Source organism: Chelonoidis abingdonii, chromosome 5 (genome assembly GCF_003597395.2).
Source record: "Chelonoidis abingdonii isolate Lonesome George chromosome 5, CheloAbing_2.0, whole genome shotgun sequence".
Lineage (NCBI taxonomy): Eukaryota > Metazoa > Chordata > Testudines > Testudinidae > Chelonoidis > Chelonoidis abingdonii.
The window spans coordinates 69,420,265-69,431,386 of NC_133773.1; the positions used below are offsets into that span (position 1 = coordinate 69,420,265).

General features: G+C 45.4%; 1 pseudogene; it reads left to right on the top strand.

Moving 5' to 3' along the window:
* The first annotated feature begins 725 nt into the window (after nt 1-725).
* On the top strand, nt 726-8,999 carry LOC116829808 (E3 ubiquitin-protein ligase TRIM39 pseudogene; annotated as a pseudogene).
* Nucleotides 9,000-11,122: the final 2,123 nt, after the last annotated feature.

Genomic DNA, 11,122 nt, shown 5'->3' on the forward strand with positions numbered 1-11,122 from the left:
GCACTTGAGTGCAAGGCAATCCCTGAGCTGTCTTCCCACACAGACTCTGTATGATGCTACAGCGGAGAGTGCCCCACCTGTGTGTAAGCAGCAGGACAGGGTGAGAGAGCCCAGGCTGGTGGAATGGGCAGGCTCAGTGGAACCCCAGTACATCAGGTGGCACCCTAGAAGAGGGGACAACCCATCACACATGAGGAAAACCACCAAGCATTTAGAATTAAAAACTAATATAGTAATATAAACAGGAAGTGTTACACCAGAACTACTGTGAAATGTGATTGCTGAAGCTCCCAGTAACTTCAAAGATTCTTACTAAACCTATGCACAATTATATCCATCCAATAGTCAAAAATGTAAATGATGAAGTGCTAAGAGTAAGAAATGCATTTTAAAAAGTAAAGAGGTTAAAGGAGCAAAACCACATTTACAGTGCATCACAAGAAAAAGGCAATCAGAACAGCAGCTCAAACGCATTTGGGAATTGCTGTGAGGCTCTATGCAGTCATGGGAGCTGATAAAGGATTCTTGTAAATACTAACACCATGTATAAATGTGAAAATGTTTGGACGGGGAGGGAGACTGCACGTAATTATTTCACTGGTCTCCTTGAAAGCTCCAGCACCACCTCTGACAGGGAAGAGCTCCCTTGTCTAGACACGGGGGTGCACACAGCCTGGGGAAAGGGGTGCTGAGCTGTACCATCCTGCCAGGGTGAAAAGACGCCTTTGGTCCTCATCTTACGTTTGCAACCACTGCAGCGAGCTCGACTCGCCAGCTAGGTAACTTATTCTCTCTGCCGTCTCCAGTGCCTCGTTCACAGTCCCCACTGCTTGCGCGTCTCCTGCGCAATCACTCCGCCGCTTGCCTTCGCTGCCCCCCTTCTAGCCCCGCACACAGTAACGCCCAGGCACCCGTTCAGCTGAAGTTACTGCGCAGGCTCCACCCGCCGCGCAAACCTGCTCAGTAACAGCCAACCAGCGACGTGCGGCAGCAGCAGAACGTAACGTTCCCCCGGCAGCCCCCACCGAGACTACAACTCCCAGCGTGCCGCTGCTCCCGGCAGGCAATGCTCTGCCATGGGCCCGGCCGGGGCTCGTGCCGTTGCATTTCGGGATCTGTAGTCTCCGGCGCACGGAAGTGTCACCGTTGTAATCTCCTCCCCGCGGAAAGGCGCACGGCCGGGGAGTGCTCGTGACGGGCGACTCCGTTGCAGTCTCGAGCAGAGAGGGCGTTCTTCGGAGCAGCTGGAAAGACTCAGCTAGGCTCGTCTCCGCCTTTCACAACTTCCGCTGCGTTGGGAAGCCATGCAGGAGGGAAGAGGGTATCTCTGATTGGCTGAAGGGAAAGTGAGGGGCGGGAAGAAAGAACCTTAACCCCGGTCGCTCTCCATTTTGATTGGATACAGGGCCCGAGACCGACGCGGATGCAGGGATGGAAAGTGCTCTCCTTATTGGCTGCGGCGTCTCCCGGAAGGGAGGGGAGAGGTGTTGGGTCTAAGGAGACGTGAGCGGAGGGCGCGAGCTAAACCGGAGAAGCTCCGGCACTGGGCCCTATGCTGGCAGGGTCACGTGGCAGGGCCTGTCTCAGGAACTGTCAGTCTAGGGCCGTTGGTGAGCGCGTGGGTACTGGGCGGGGCTGAGCATGGCGACGGCCCAGGCCCTGGAGAGCCTGCAGGTAGAGGCCAGCTGCTCCATCTGCCTGGACTACCTGAGTGACCCCGTCACCATTGACTGTGGCCACAACTTCTGCCGGGGCTGCATTGCCCGCTGCTGGGAGGAGCTGGAAGGCCACTTCCCCTGCCCAGTCTGCCGCCGGCGCTTCCACCTCCGCTGCTTCCGTACCAACCGCCAGCTGGGCAATGTGGCTGAGATCGCCAGGCAGCTCCGTGCCAAGCGCAGCCAGCGCCACCGGCGCCCCCGCCCTGATGCTGCCAGGGCTCTCTGCCACAAGCACCAGCAGGTCCTCAGTCTCTTCTGCGAGAAGGACCAGGAGGCTGTGTGCCTAGCCTGCCGTATCTCCTGCCACCACCGTGACCATGCTGTGGGTCCCCTTGACAGGGCTGCCCTGGCCCATAAGAAGAAGCTGCGTGCCTACCTGGGTCCCCTGAAGAGACAGGTAGAAGATGCTCGTAAATTCCTCTCCAGTGAGCAGAAGAAGCCAGCAGAGCTGAGGGAGAAAGTTGAGAGCCGGCGGCAGAAAATTGCATCCGAGTTTGAGAGGCTGCACCAATTCCTGCAGGAGGAGCAGCAGGCCGTGCTTCGGCGGCTAGAGGATGAGGAGAAGGAGATTCTGCAGAAGCTGAGTGAGAACGCTGCCAAGCTTGCCGACCACAGCACCAGCCTTAGTAAGCTCATCACAGAGATTGAGGAGAGGTGCCAGCAATCAGCCATTGACCTACTGAAGGGAATCAGGAGCACTCTGAACAGGTGTGAAAACATCAGGATCCCCAAGGCCATTTCCATTGAGCTGAAGAAAGACAGTTGCAGTTTTCCGTTACAGCACTTTGCCCTGAAGAAAATGATAAAGAAATTCAAAGCAGATGTGACGCTGGATCCAGAAACAGCTCATCCTAATCTAATACTCTCTGAAGACCGCAAAAGTGTGAGGTTTGGAGAGACCAAGCAGGATCTGCCTGATAATCCTGAGAGATTTACTTACTATCCATTTGTTCTGGGCTCAGAGGGATTTGTCTCAGGAAGACATTACTGGGAGGTGGAGGTGGGAGATAAGACTCAATGGACTTTGGGAGTTTGTAGGGACTCTGTGACTAGGAAAGGGAAGATTACACCATCACCTGAGGATGGATATTGGAGACTCAGGCTGTGGAATAAAGATGTTTACACAGCTCTTACTTCCAGTCCCACACCCCTACTGTTGAGAGTGAAGCCTAAACGGATTGGGATTTTCCTGGATTATGAACTAGGAGAGATTTCATTTTACAATCTGAATGACCATTCTCACATCTACACTTTCACTGAAACTTTTACAGAGAAACTCCGCCCTTTTTTTTATCCTGGAGTCCATACAACTCCTCTGATAATCCGACCAGTTACAGAGTGGGAATAATGAAATCAAAACATTAAAAAAATACTGGTTTTCTAAATCTATTTTATTTTAAAGTGGTCATCTTCACTTCTAGTAATGAACTGAAGACATGGTGGTTTAAGGCCAGAACGGACCATCAGATCATCCAGGCTAAGTTCCTGTATATCCTAGGCCACCAACTCCACCCACTACCCACACATTGAATTAAAAAAAAAAAACGGGACTTCAAAACCATTAGAACAGTTGTTGACCTTCTCACAGTAATTTCTTTCTACGAACTGAAGGCATATTTTCTTTTAACTAATGGAAGAATTGGCTTGTTAGCTGCTGGTAGATATCCCCTTCTTCTCCAGGGTGGAGGGGAGAATCCAGGTTATCAAGGAGTAAACTGATACAAGATGACATTGTCTGCAAGTTTTATAAACAACACTGATATATAGAAAGTTACATGTGCTGATGCTTTTATGGCTGTTTTGTTAGTGGAATGATATATGTTAACTTTTGCTGGGAGTGCAAATGGCAGTTAAAGTTGTATTTAGGCTTCCACTATAAGTTCTTGTTTTCAAGTATTCATGATTTTTTTGTGTAAAGTTCAGGAAAATCTGTTTTTTAACTTATGAAGCTTGGGGATAAAATGGCTTTTTTCTACCCTAAAACATGGTATTAGTTTTGGGTGATTGTCAAATGGTATAATGGATTTTCATGTGTTTTACTAATTCTAGACCAAATTTGTTCAGTTTAGAAGTTAATAAAATGGGGTTTGGGTTTTTTTTGTGTCAGTCCTGCAGACTCACTCTGAGCACTGACAGTCAATCTGGGTTCTCTTTTGTTTAGGCATAATCAATAAAGATTCTGCAGATTAAATTATCCTATTACAGATCCAGTTCAGTTATCTTTAGGAGGTTTCTATACATATGTAACTGAAGGCAAAATTTGTCCCTCCAAGTGAAATTTTAACAAAACCGTTTCACCATAATCAGACTGACAGTCATAGCATCAACCATTCCTCTTCCCTCCTCCTCCTCCTGCCAAAAAAAAAAAAATCTTACAGAAAGTTCTGTGCTTAGGGTAAACTGAAAAAGAAGAAAAAGCAAGAGGATCCAAGTAGCTTACTATGGCCTGTCAACATTTGGAAGCTTATGAAAATGCCCATTCTGGAATAATTATTACTGAGTAGTAACTTTGGTATAAACTGCTATGTGGATACTCTTCTTCCAGGATTCATCCCTTCTCATTCCATTACTTTCGATGAGGTGTGGATCTCCACGTCTGATTTGGAGCTACAGGAATGCTATGACATTATTTATGGATTCCCCCCCCCCCCCCCCGGAAACTAAACAGAAAAAACCTTAAATCAAAGCAGCAGTAAGGTCACAATTTAAATATGCACAAAAGTATAAAGGGCCATGCTGCCCCCGCCTTTCAGTTCTTTCCTCCCAGAAAGACATGGACATGGAATGGACACATGCAGCACATCTCAAAGAACACAAGGAAAGGTAGATAGTTTTTTTTCTTCAAGTGATTTTACGTATGCATTCCCCTGTAGGTGACTCACAAGCAGTTTGAACTGGAGGTCAGCTCAGAGTCTACTTGAACAAGAATTGTAGGACCCTGCATCAACATCTTTTATTGTGTCTAGGTTGATAGGAGATGGTATAAGAGGAGGCAAACGTATGGACTGATGACCAGATTGCCAACCTACAAATGTCCAATATAGGTACAGAAAGGATGCGGAAGCTGCCTGCAACCTGGCTGAGTGAGCCACATCAGCCAATCAGTAGCATAAATTAATACAGGTGGAAATCCAGGAAGAGATCCTCTGGATGATTTAGGGTGGCCCCTTACTCTGTCTGAAACCACAGTGAAGACCTGAATGGTTTAGTCTGATCCAGATAAAAAGCCAAAGCTCTTCTAACAGCTAGAGTATGAAGTTTTTCATTCCTTTTTCTTGAATGTGGCTTTGGAAAGAGTTGGTAAATAAATTGCTTGATTAATGTGAAAAATCAGAAGCCACTTCAGATGGGAATTTAGAATCAAAAGAAAATCTTGTCACTGAAGAAAATTGTATAGGGAGGCTCTGATACTAAAGCTTCCAGTTCCCTTGCTCTTCTGGCTGAGGTTATAGCAACCAAGAAAGCTACCTTTATAGACAGGGAGAACAGAGAACAAGTCACTAGCGGCACAAAAGGGACCCACCAGCTTTGCTAGAACCTAAATTTAAACAACTCTATGGAACTAGACTATGAACCTGAGAGTATAATCTGAGAAAACCTTCTAGAAATCGGATGGATGGATATAGGTTTTGAAAAAAATTGATAGTTATCCACAGGAGGGTGGAAAACAGAGAGAGTTCCATCAGAGTTCATCTGGCAGCTCAGAGCCAATCCTTGCTGTTTTAGAAACAAAAGATAGTTCAAGATTTGGTAAATCAGAGCCTGAGCTGGAGGGGGGTACTTTTTTGTATGAGACAGAGAAACTCCTCCATTTAGCAAGTTAAGTAAACTTTGTTGAAGGTTTTCTACAATTTAGCAGTGCTTCCTGCATCTCTTAGAATAAGGTGAGCAGACCCATGCTTGACTTTTGACTTTGGACAGGAGCAGAACTAGAGGGAAGGCATACAGCAAGCCTTTTGACCAGGGTATGAGGAAAGTATCTATCAGTGAACTTGGGCCATGACCTGCTCAGGAACAAAAGAGACATTCTTTTGTTTCCTCTTGTTACAAATAGGTCCATTTAGGAAATTCTCCACTGCTGGAAAATGGCCCTAGATACATCTAGGTCAAGAGATCACTCAGTGGTGACCTGCACATGACCCCTTAGTGGTGACCCAATCAAGTAGAGGTGACATGTGGGATGGGCAGCCCCCAGATTTCTGCCATGGTTTATACCTTTTTCTTCTTTTTTTTGGGTGGGGATTTGATTCAACATACAAGTTCTCCTTGCCCCTCTCTCACTATCAAGAGTTATGTTTCACCTCTGTGCTCAAACAGTCTGCCAGAGTGTTTTGAATTCCCATAACATAAGCAGCTTTCAGGCTGATGGAACTGGAGAGGCAGAAATTGCTTCTTGGCATATCAGGTCCAAGCACTTAAGAAGTGGGAAAGGTAGTTGGAAAAATTGGGTTGGGGAAGGATGGTACTCATTGATAAGTGGTAGACAGCTCTTGAGGACCCAGTTTGACTAAGAGAACTGGCAGCTGCAGAAGAGGAGGGAAGAAGGAAGATGTCTCTTGTAACTTCTGCTCCTCTTTTTGGATACGTGACAAGAAGGGCTGAAACTGTTGGGGCTGCTGTAGTTTTCTTTTTGTTGACAGTGTATAAATCTCTAGAGATTTAGGAAGTCACCTATGAATCCTTAAGACTATAAAGCCATCTTGGAAAACAGCAAGGAGCTTTCAGATGGGAGGTCTTAATGGTTTGTTGCACATCAGGGGAAGACTTGATGACTGCAGCCAAGATGAACACTGCATCGCAATGACAGAAACCATAGCTCAAGCCGCAGAGTCCACTTTATCCAGGCTTACTTGCAGTGCTGTTTTGGCTACTAATTTGCCCTCTTACACCATAGCAACTGAATTCATGTTTTGCCTCATCAAGAAGCTTGTCTTTGAACTTCAGGATTATCCCACAGGCTGCAATCATATCAACTCAGCACAGCCTCTTGGTTTGCAAATCCCAATCCTAAAATGTAAACCTGTGGAATAAAAAGTTACCTTTTAACCAGATCTAGCTTTTTAGCTTCTTTCCTTTTGGAAGTAGAAGCCTGGTGTCCCTGTCTCTATCTTTCATTAGCAGCAGTGACTAGCAGGGAGCATGGAGAAGGGTGCTTAGAGAAGTGCTCAAATCCCCATGAAGAGACATCTCTTTTCTCCATCCTTTTAGCAGAGGGAAGGCAGGGAAGATGAGGTCAGCCATAAAACCCAGGTTCCAGGATACCCTAACAGGGAGAGCTACCCAAGAGGCTTCTGCAGAGGCTAAAATGTCCATGTGTCTGAGAGACTCTTCTTACACCTCTTCTGGTTGGATATTCAGAGTAGCAGCCAGCCTCCTCAATATGTTTTGATGAGCTCTGGAATCAGGAGGGGGAGAAATTGACTGTTATTACCACCTCATCAACTGGCAAAGAAGAGGCTATAGGTTGTTGAGGAGGTTTTCCAAAGATTTTCAAAAATGTATTAGTGTTTCCTTGAATGGGTAGTTTAGTAAAAGTCTAAATGTGCCAAAGTACCCACTGCCACAACTAAGGTCTGATTTTTAGAGCCTTTCTTCCCCCGAAGTACTCTGTCTCTGCTTGGATGGTCTTCATCCAGTTAGGGATTTAAATTTCTAGTTGGAGGATTGGAAGAGAATTTTAGATTTTTCTCCCCCAACCCTTGACCTCATTAAGAGTTGATGCTGCCTAGGATCAGAGCCTTTTTCACAGAGGTAGGGTCTGACTAACATTCTTTTCCCTGGCAGAGCAGCACTTGGATAGGAATGTGGTGGTAGGTGATTTTTGAACAACATATCTGTTGGTCACCAAAGATGGCAATTGTTTCAAGTAGGAAAAGGATCTGGAAAAAAAACCAAAAAAACCTCTAAGAACTGTCTCATCTGGCACTTGAAATGTTCACCCAAAGCTAATCTAGTTCATGTCCTGAGTTGGACAGCTCTGTTCTGCAGAGGATTTTTCTTCTTTGTTACTGTCACATGGACCCTTTTCTAGTTAGGGTAGCACACAGATTGCTTCCCTATTCCTGGAGTTTTAAATGTATCTTGTCTTAAAGAAATAGACTTCTCAGTGAAAAGTAAGAAGTACGAAGCTGAAGAAAAAGCAGCACAGTACCTGCCACAAAAATCAGAAGTGGACAGTAATACAAAAGACACTGCAAAGCTTGGACATATATGGCTTTATTCAGTAACATTCACAGCATTTGTGTATCTAGTCACATAATAAACTGCTTGAAGGGGAAAACAGCTACTTTAACTCTTGTATTAATTTGGACAACTTGTTTCAATCCTTAGATATGTTTTGAGTAACTCAGATTTGAGAAAAGTAATGGTTACTGGAACAAATGTAAAACAAGTCTAACAATTACATGTTACTTATAGAAAGAGATGGGTCCTGTTCATTCAGTGTACATTGAGTTTGAATGCATGTGACATTGAGTGCTGGTGTAAATTGCAAAGTGTATGCTAGCCTTAGCTTTGTGCCCATAGACTTTGGTACTAGGTTATATGGGTACTCTAATCATTTCCACTAATGTGCTTCATATTAGCATAAATATATATGCAGAGCAGTCTTCCTTCTGGAAACAAACATCAAACTGCTGTGATGAGCATTTATAGTTAAAGGTTAGTATAAACAGATTAAGTAATCTGTAAAATAGTGTTATAAATTCATAGATTATAGGGCCAGAAGGGACCATTCTGATCATCTAGTCCTGGGGTCAGCAACCTTTCAGAAGTGCTGTGCCGAGTCTTCATTTATTCACTCTAATTTAAGGTTGCGCGTGCCAGTAATACATTTTAAAATTTTTAGAAGGTCTCTTTCTATAAGTCTAAAATATATAACTAAACTATTGTTGTATGTAAAGTAAATAAGGTTTTTTAAATGTTTAAGAAGTTTCATTTAAAATTCAGAGTCTCCTGGACTGGTGGCCAGGACCCAGGCAGTGTGAGTACCACTGAAAATGAGCTTGCATGCCGCCTTTGGCACCCATGCCATAGGTTGCCTACCCCGATCTAGTCTGACCTCCCATATAATACAGGCCATAGAACTTCCCTAAAGTAATTCTTGGAGCATATATTTTTTAAAAAGCATCCACTTGTTTTTAAAATGTCAGTAATACTGAATCCACCAAGACCCTTAGTAAATTGTTCCCACTGCTAATTATTCTCCCTGTTAAAAACGTACACCTTATTTCCAGTCTGAATATCTAGCTTGAGCTTCTAGACACTGAATCATGTTTTTTTCTTAAAAAAACAAAGAAACCTTTCTGCTAGGTTGAAGAGCCTATTGTTCAATTTGTTCCCCACGTAGTACTAAAATTGCAGTCAAGACACCTCTTAACCTTTTCGTTAAGATAAATGGATTGAGCTGCTTTAGTCCATCAGTGTAAGGCATGTTTACTAATCCTTGAATTAGTCTCATAGCTTTTCTCTGAACCCTCTCCAATTTTTCAACATTTTTCTTGAATTGTGGACATGTTATAGGTGAAACCACATTATACTGAACTTGCTTTGATCTGTTGGAGCGTGCAGCCTCGCCCCTCCCTGAGCACTGCTTTACCGCATTATATCAGAGTTCATGTTATATCAGGTCGTGTTATATCAGGGTAGAGGTGTATATGGAATCCTCCTTCTTGCAGTAATTCCTGAAAAGAGGGGCTAAACTACCCAAGTTAATTGGATATGTTGCTCTTTTTAGCTGTGTGGCCTCAGCCACCCTCTGAGTGGACTTGAGCTGCTGTCCATATACTCTGCCTGCCATATCTTCTCACATATTGACTGGAGAAGATGGTCCCCCAACTGATCAGGAACAGCTGTATAAGACGCTGGATTCAGACTAATATTAGTAGACCCTAAACCTCCAGTTGCCAAAAGCTGGGCTTGGGTCACTCAGTAATTGCCCTGTTCTGTTCATGCCCTTTGAAGCATATGGCACTGGCCGCTGTTGGAAGACAGGATAATGAACTAGATGGACCACTAGGTCTGACCCAGTATGACCATTCTTATGGCCCAATGGGTTGCTGTAGAGAGCCAGTGGGGGGAGGGAAGGGGGAGGAGAGAGACACACACACAGACAGAACCCAAGGCTGTAGGGTTGGGAATGAGGGAGCCTGTTGGCTGGAATCTGTAAGGCCATTGGTTGAGATGCTGGAAAGCCCAGGCCTTGGGTTCCCCCTCCTCCATCTCCACTACCTGAAGACAGCTAGTGTGTTCTGTGACCCACTGTTCAGTCCTCTTATGGTCCCTACAGGCCAGACCCTGAAGCCACCTGGAGCTCCTCCCATTACTTCCACCAGAAGCATTCATCTGAGACCATAAGGCCTCACTGAAGGAATATGCTGACCCTCAAAACACACCCACTGAGGAGGCTGGAACCTGGGGCCTCCCCCCTGCCCTCATAGTGGGCCCCAATTGTTTGTGAAATCACTCTGCTGCAAGGACAGAGGTGTCACATTGGGCCTGCGCATTGTTTTCCAGCTGCACGTTATCTCCACGAGTTGCCCTAACCCTGGCTGCTTAGGATGTGGTTCCCTTCCTAGCCTTTTGCTGTTTTTTCTCGCCTTCCTGACTTTTCGCATTGCTTTCCCACCTGGCATAGGCAACATAGCCCCCTGCATCAAGCAGCTTCCCCAGGTCTGTTAGCCCATCTGCTGCCCCACAGGTTCTTGGTCCCAATGCTGCAGTTGGCCAGCCACATGCCCTGCATATTGAGTTGATTTGGGTCATTGCTAAACTGCTGCCTCTAATTCATGTGATTATCTGCATACTCTGTCTACTAGAAAAAACAGGAAGTGGCCCTAAGTACAGAGCTCCTATCATGGTTCCAAGTCTCCTGAAAAATCTCACAAGATCTCCAGCCCACTCTGGAAATCCTTTGGGGGCTGGAAATCTCGTGGTACCTAGCCCCTCCTGTCCCTTTTTGCCCTCTGCCATTGTCTGAGCTACCAGACTCACCCCAACAAGGCTCAGAGACCTCTTATGTTGTGTTTTCCTGGGATCCTCTAAAGGAAGCTTCTAAGAGATCGAGCAATTAAGTCTCAGAACGAGACTGAAAAGAAACTGAGGTCACAGAAGGCAGCCATAGCTGAACCAAATCTGAATTTAAGATTCTATCCCCTATTATTACGCAGCAATAACAAAACCGAGGGCTTGTCTACACTTGCAGTGGTGAAGCTGCAGCACTTAGTGAGGATGCTACCTATGCCAATGGGAGAGATACTTCCATTGGTGTATGAACTCTATTTCCCCAGGAGGCGTAGCAGCCCTCCCACTGACATAGCACACTTTACAGCGAAGGTTAGACTGGTGTTAACTACGTTGCCCAGGAGTGTGGATTTTCCATACCCCTGAGCAATGTAGTTATACCG